The sequence below is a fragment of the Phalaenopsis equestris genome, unplaced genomic scaffold (assembly GCF_001263595.1).
Source record: "Phalaenopsis equestris unplaced genomic scaffold, ASM126359v1 Scaffold000572, whole genome shotgun sequence".
NCBI lineage: Eukaryota > Viridiplantae > Streptophyta > Magnoliopsida > Asparagales > Orchidaceae > Phalaenopsis > Phalaenopsis equestris.
In genome coordinates this window covers 981,548-989,799 of record NW_018165012.1, presented here as the reverse complement: position 1 = coordinate 989,799, position 8,252 = coordinate 981,548, and positions in this window count along the sequence as shown.

The following is an 8,252-nucleotide window of genomic DNA, read 5'->3' as shown; positions in this document are numbered from 1 at the left end:
TCCAAATTAAGAAACTCACAATTATTAACTAGCAAATGTTACAAATGTTAAATGAATAAATAAAATTAATCAGTAGAGTCATACTAAATGATTAACCTAGTAGATTCACAATGAATAATAATACAAATATTAAAAAATTTTATCAGGTGCATTTCAATCTTTTTGTAGTTGAAATGCTATTAAATTGCAACAATTTAAGATATTGGTGAACTGATAAATGACATCTTTCGATAATGAAACAAGGCAATATTTTTGAAAAAAAAAATACCTGCAACTATGTATCACACTCATAACATACCTTGCAACTACTATCGGGCATCCAAAAATCCTTCGATACATATGCAGGCTCAGAGAGCTGAGGAAACAACGATTTCACTCTCTCTAACAAATTAGAGAACATGTTCTCTTTGGTTTCCATTGATCATCAAGCCCTTATCCTGCTTATTCTATTGAAGTCATTTCAAATGTATCTAATTATAAACACTTCTTTTTATCGGACCTCATCTCTATAAGGTGATGATGATCAATGAAACACAAATCCCTTATGCCGTGATGTTCAATAAATAGCGGTATTTCTGTTCAAAATCTATAAAAAATGCACCAAACGGTCTATACTAGGGTTCAATTGGAACTACAACTGTACTGAAAAAAAAAATCAAGATTCAAAAATAAAAATAACCATTATTGTTCCGAGATAAATTGCATTACCTTCAAAATGTGTATTAAACCTCGAAGATGAAAACCATCAGGGAACAGTGTTTCTAAATAAATATAGAAAACAACAATGCTTTAGATTTGTTTTTCTTAAGGAAAACAGAAAAATCATGTGAAAAAAAGGATGGGAAGGGAAGATATACGTGGGGATAGTAAGGAGCCCACGTATAATATATGATGACTAGTAGTTATCTTATTCATTGGTTGTGGCCCGAGTTTTATAGTAATCATAGATAAGGAGAAAGCGTGGGAATGTAGTCAATGGGACATTCCACTTGAAAACATGGACAAATGTGCGTAACTAATTTCGATGATCATTAATTTATTTGGGGTATCTATAACTTATTAAAAAATTGCAAGTTGTTGTTATCGATTTGTTTTGTACATTTATGCAATAATAATTTATTATAAAAGGATAATTATAATTATACCCCTGTATTATTGTGTTGTTATATATAAAGTATTATCATGAGTGAAATTAAAATTTGTACCATCAACTCCAACTTCAACTAACAAAGTTTATATCACTTCAAATAATGCAATATCGTTTTATAAAGGTGACATAAAACCAAAGCTAAAGATTTTTGGCCCCTTCTCTATGATAAACATATTTTTCATTCATTTTTAGCAATATTTTAAGATACAAGATGCAAATCTCAATACGAATGAAGTACTTTAAAACTAGGCCATGCAACACATAGAAAAAGAAAAATCATGCACAACAATGCAAGTTATAAGTAAATCATAGAACACTTGGCGGTCAAACTTAGTCTCATACATAGACATAAATGAACTAAAATAACTTTATTTATAAAGTATGTTTCCATATATCATATGTATCTCCCCTCTTGCAGTTTTATAAGTTATAATTCATATTATCAGTGTCAAACTTAATTTCACATATGTAAATTGAGCAACATTTCTTACTTTTATATATTTTTTTCATATCATTTCTAAGAGGCAATAGCTCAAAATATTCTCATGTAGATGAAGTAAATCTTTTCTTCTTTATGATATTTCTATCACTTACCTCCTCATCCATTTCTGTAGATTCATTGCTCTAAAAGTTCAAATCAATATCGTTCATTCTCATTGGTGTTAACAGTATTACTAAAATATTAGAATTATTTGTCCAAATTAAGAAACTCACAATTATTAACTAGTAAATGATACAAATAATAAATGAATAAATAAAATTAATCAGTAGAGTCACACAGAATGATTAACCTAGTAGATTCACAATGAATAATAATACAAATATTAAATGAATTTTTCAGGTGCATCTCAACCTTTTTGTAGTTGAAATGCTATTAAATTGCTACAATTTAAGATATTGGTGAACAAATAAATAACAACTTTTGATAATGAAACAAGATAATATTTTTGTAGAAAAACCAAATACTCTGTAACTGTGTATTACACACATAACATACCTTGCAAATATTATCAGGCATCCAAAAATCCTTCGATACATATGCAGGCTCAGAGAGCTGAGGGAACAACGATTTCACTAGCTCTAACAATTTAGAGAACATGTTCTCTTGGGTTTCTATTGATCTTCAAGCCCTTATCCTGCTTATTCTGTTGAAGTCATTTCAATACAACTAATTATAAAAACTTTCTTTTGTCGGACCTTATCTCTATAAGGTGATGATGATCAATGAAACACAAATCCCTTCTACCGTGATGCTCAATAAATAGTGGTATTTTTGTTCAAAATCTGTAAAAATGCACCAACTTGTCTATGCTACGGTTCAATTGAAACAAAAAAAAAAAAAAAAAAAAAAAAAAAAAATTCAAGATTCAGAAATAAAATAACCCTTATTGACCCGAGATAAATCACATTACCCATAATGTGAATAAACCTTAGGGATGAAAACCATTAGAGAATAGTGTTCCGAAATAAAATATAGAAAATGCCGATACTTTACTTTTTTTTTTCTTAAGGAAAAACAAAAAAAACATGCGGAAAAAGGCGGGAAGGGAACATATACGTGGGGACAGTAAGGGGCCCATGTACATATATGATGACGTGTAATTATTGTTTTCGTTTGTTTTTCTCTCTTTTATTTTAGAAGAAGTCGCCAGCTTATCGATCATCGTATATTTCCCCTATTCGAATAAATCTCCCTCCCGAATCAAATTAGTGATTCGAAGATCAGTGATTCGAAGAGGAGAGGAACTGAATAAGAATTCGAATAAAAATGGACATACAACAAAGCGACAAACAAGAGAAAACACAAAACGTGGAGAGTCTACGTATGGTAAACCTCGCGAGGATAGGTTAAGAGTGTCCGCCCAAACAGAATCGGGCGAAAGCATCTTAAACTGATATCCGCGAAAGAATACCTACGTAGACTATAAAAAATCAGAGAGTCAGGTGTAGGTGTCTGTTATGGGGTCAAGAGCACTCTCAATGGGACGTATCCCACTTGGTTAATTACATCTTGAGGGGTACCCAAGAATACTCTCGATAAAAGGAGTTTCGTTTGGATTATCATGAATCTGGGGCAATAGGTACTCAAAGGAATGTTATTTCGTGTGGGAACGGTCCCGATGCTTCAAAGCTCGCGCTAAACCATCAGGCAGAGAGTGAGTCTCTCATATCCCAAATGGGTAGCGGCTCATCGGCACACGAGACCCACGAAATAACCTAAATCAGCTTGATGGGGATATCTCAACACGTCAAAGCATGTCTGGGCCATAAGGGCAGAGAACAAATCGTTGTATCCCAAATGGACAGCAGCTCATTGACATCGGGTCATCAAGGTGATTTCAATGAAGACAATGAGCGACATGACTCAAAAGGGCTCAACAAAAAGGAAGGTAGAGTGATCCTAAAAGGTAGAGATAACTGGATCGAGGTACCACGGACCCGTCATCCACAACTATTAGGACCCTAAGTCTACCTGATCGTGAGGTAATCGACCCAACACATCCTAAGATCCCCGGTCAGCAATCTGTGAATTGCGTCGTCCACGGGAACCTTGGTAGCCCTAAGGTCAAAGGAAAGAAACTCTATTCTATGACTAAAAACTGGAGCTCCAAGAGGTAAGACTTATACATGTCAAAGTGACAAGTATGCCTCAGGAAAAAAAAAAAAAGAAAGTAGAGGTTCAGTTACAAAGCTGGAAACACTCCAAACAAAAGGACTTACACCCCGTCTGAGTCGGGGAGCCTTCTAACATCCTAAGCGCACTAGACAACCACCTATAAAGAGGTATGCTGGGTCAGTCAAGTTGGAGAAGCACGGGGACTCCTCCTCGGGACATGCAAATATGATGCAATTATCTAGAGCGGTCCTTAAGTATTGCGGAGACCTTATTAACATATGCAGGAAAGTAAATGTTGCAATTTTTAAATCTTGAATATTTTAATCCTAAATTTTAATTATCTTGAATATTTTATTTAGGATTTTGTAGAAAATCACAATTTTTAGGGTCTTTAATGAGCCTAGATTATATCGTGAAATCTCAGATAAACCACAGACAGAAACAAAGAAAACACATACAAGTGCAGACATGCAATATGATACAAAAAACAAAGCAAGTCAAATCAAAATAATAAACAGACCGGTGTCGTTGGGTCGGCAACATATCCCAGAAAAGAAAGGGGCGGTCGGACTCCGCATATACACGCTCAGTCTTAATTCTATACATCAATATACGGGGCACGAGCATCTGCTCATGGTCCCCTCCACCTGGTTCCCGCGCCAAACGCCTCGGAACCCGTGCCCATATCTTATTTCTGCTATAAAACTCTCCTTGACTCTAGAAAGTACATAGGAAATAAAAGACTCAATCCTGCATGAAAACAAGTGTTAGTGGGAAAGCTCACATGCAAATAACGTATCATGAACCATGTCTTAAAAGTGGGAGAGGTAATAACACATGCAAGCAAAAGGGTCATAAAGCATTACTTGCTCCCCCCATAGCGGTACATGTGTGTGTGTCTATAAATAGGCATGACTCCCTGCAGAAAAAACACCCTAACACACTACGATACATATGCAACAACAGTCACACCACAAACATAATGCAAAAAATGCAGACAAACCACAAATATCTGACTAGGGCAACCAATCCAACTAGGGCAGTCAATCCAATAGAGAACAGTAGTCAGACATCAAAAAGACTACCTAGCACTCTAAATCCTAGCCTAACACATCATCTAACAAAAAGTGCGTCAACCTAGTATCTAAGTGCGGGATGGGTCTGGGTATAGTATGACTTTAACAGGGTCGTCATACCGACCTCATCCTAAAGATCTGAAGGATCTAAAGGGTGTCACGAAGAGTAATGACACGAGTTAGATCTTTAGCACAGTAATACTCGTGTCAATTCCGATGACTTAACTCGCATTGCTCACTGGGATCAAACCAACAAGCAATGCTCGTTAAGGCATCGCGACCGACACGGGGTCACTTTCCTAACTAGTCTGACTCGTTATCCATGCAAACATGCAAATGCAAATGCAAACAGTCATGTGACAGAAGTGATGAGTGTACCGTGAGGTTGTGACTCAGGAAAAGAGGGGCATGTCGTGGAGGCAACAGTCCGAACAAATGGGTGTGTCGTAGCGACAGTGACCCGAAAGGTTGGCGGCAGTGACCAAAAGTGACGGGCGTGTCGTGGCAACAGGGGCCCAAAAGATGGGCGTGCCGTGGAGGCAGTGACTCGAAGAAAGGTGTACCGAGGCGGTAGTGACCCGGAGAAAATGGTGATTCTGGCTAGAGAGAATCACCCAAGTGCAAATTGAAATGCAAATACAAACACGTATGGTGCGACATGCAAGCAGGCAAGCATGTGATATAATGCAAAAGCAGACAAAAATGCAGGTGATCGATCGACCGGGTCGTGGTGGCTGGTCGAACCAAAATGAGTCGGGGCGGCCAGTCGGAGCGAAGTGAAAATGCTCATTGGGTCGGGGCGGCCGGTCGGAGCGAAGTAAGATGGCTCACCAGGCCAAGACAGCCGATCAGAGCGAAGTGAGAGGCTCACCGGTCCGGGGCGGCCGGTTGAAACTAAGTGAAATGCTCACCAGGCCGGGGCAGCCGGTCGAAGCAAAGTGAAATGCAACATGCACAAAACAAAAATGCAATATGCAGTCAACCAACATGCAGGTAGCAAATCGGACTCGTGCTAACGACCTCACCCGGGAGACATAAGGTTTAGACCCTTAGATGAGCGGCATCGCCGCCTCTTGCTTTGGTGAGGAAATATTAGAAGTTTCTCCTCAGATCTCCGAGAGGGAAACTCTTCACGGCGTCGCGAAATAAAATAGCTACAAAGTTTTTCCTATTTTTGCAAACTCCTTCAAACTTTGTAAAGCGAGTCAGCTATAATGCTTCTCTCGCTTTGTCAAGTCCGACTTCTCAACTTCTCCAAGTAAAGCTGGGGAATCTAAAGCAAGGGGAGTGAGGGACTCCGACCCATCAAGACTTGTGCTAAGGCTCATAACAAAGGGAGACACTCGACTCTACGGAGGGGTATTTGGTCACGCGCATGAAGTCCTAACCTAAAGGTTGGCTCTAGGAAATCCAACGATCCATCATGCAGGCACGTCGTCACGCTGACCCACGCCGGCACACGTACCCCGTGTGGGCGATCGAACCCACACGCCTAGACTCCACTATTCTTAAGACTGACTAGGAGGTAGAAAATCTCACCACCGTGCCAGTTGTAGACGCGTTTTCTTTGCTTGTTTCAAGCTCGCCGACATCCAATCCATGCTTCAGTGTGTCTCGTAGGGCGTGCACAAGACAATAAAAAAAAAATGGGAGGGATGCAAAGTATTTAAAATAAATAATTTTTGGCATAAAACTACTCGACCAAAAATGAACCTTCGAGAAGGATTGTTCGAATCCGACGAAGTGTCCATCGCCGACAAGGTGGGGTGGCGATGTGTAGATGCTAGCTCATCGGCGGTGCGCACCAGGAGCGAAGGAAACATGGAGGGGAGCTCAAAATCTGAAGATCTTCTCGCTGATTTACTCCGACGAAGTACGACACCGGCGAGGCAAAAGGCCGGTGAAGAAGAGGTCCACCAAGTTGGGCCGACTAAAGGAAGAAGCTCTACTGGCCAAGGAAAAGAAGATGTCCAAGGTGGCGGCTCGGCCAACAAGTGGAAGATCGGAGGCTGAAGATCTCGAGGAGGAGGTGTTTGCCGGTGGGGAATACCGGTAGTGCGTCGGCGGCGAGGTTAGAGGCCAAAGCTCGGCCGGCCGAGAGGAAAGGAGGAGGCGAGAAGGCCGGATTTTTTCTCGGAGAGGAACTGAGGTCGGTCGGATCTGGTCACCGGCGTTGGAAGAGGCCGGTGGACGGCCTGAGAATAGGAGATCCGGCGGCTAGAGGAGCGCGAAGGAGGAGATCCGGCGGCTGGAGGAGCGCGAAGGAGGTGGCCGGCGTCGGTGGGCTTCGCCGGCGAGGTAGAAGATCCGGCCGACTAGGGCTCTCGCGATGAGGGCGGCGGCTGCGTGCGATTCGGGAGAGAGGGAGAGATGCGTGAGTTATATGTTATAAGGATAATATATATATATTATATTATATTAATAATATTATCATAATTATCATTCACCTATTCTTCACCCGTATACGTCATCGCGGAGAAACGGATGTCTTTTCTGGCTAAAATCGACGTTTCAAACGTGTTGGCGCAGTCCATTTCTTCATCCGGGGTCATCCGGACCACGTTTTTTACTATCGTGCCCAAAACGATAATTTACACATTTTTACCCTGCCCACGAAGCCGTAGTGAAGCGGACATCCTCCGTAAGTGAAATCGACGCTTCAGACACATTAGTGGGGTCCGTTTCATCATCTGTGGTCATATAGACCACTTCGTCAAGCGATCAGGCCAATTCGAGTCAAAATCACATGCGGCGCACCGCATAATATTTTTTCGCCTTGATCGGAATCGTCCAATGTGTCAAATGTCGATCGGCCTTCACCTAAGCAAAAGCCATAGCCCAGCAGAATGACCCCGACTACGTGCCCCTCAACACGTGCCAAAAAGGTTTCGGGTGGGTGTCTAAACTACCAGATGGCTACGGACAAACCGTAAACTATCCTGAGTCATGCAGGTGGACACCCTACACTCGTGACATCAAAAATTGATGCCAACAATTATCTCATATGTTGGTTGTGACCCGAGTTTTATAGTAGTCGTTGATAAGGAGAAAGCGCAGAACGTAGTCAATGGGACATTCCGCTTGAAAACATGGGTCAATACGCGTAACTGATTTCGATGACCATTAATTTATTTGTGACAACTATAACATATTAAAAAGCGGCAAGTTCTTGTGTATCTATTTGTTTTGTGTATTTATGCAGTAATTATTTATGATAAAAGAATAATTATAATTATACCCATGTGTTATTGTGTTGTTATATATAAAGTATTATCATGAGTGAAACTAAAATTTGCACCATCAACTCAACGTTCAATTAACAAAGTTTATATCACTTCAAATAAGGCAATACCTTTTTATAAAGGTGACATAAAATCAAAGTTTAAGATTTTTTGCCCCTTCTCTATGA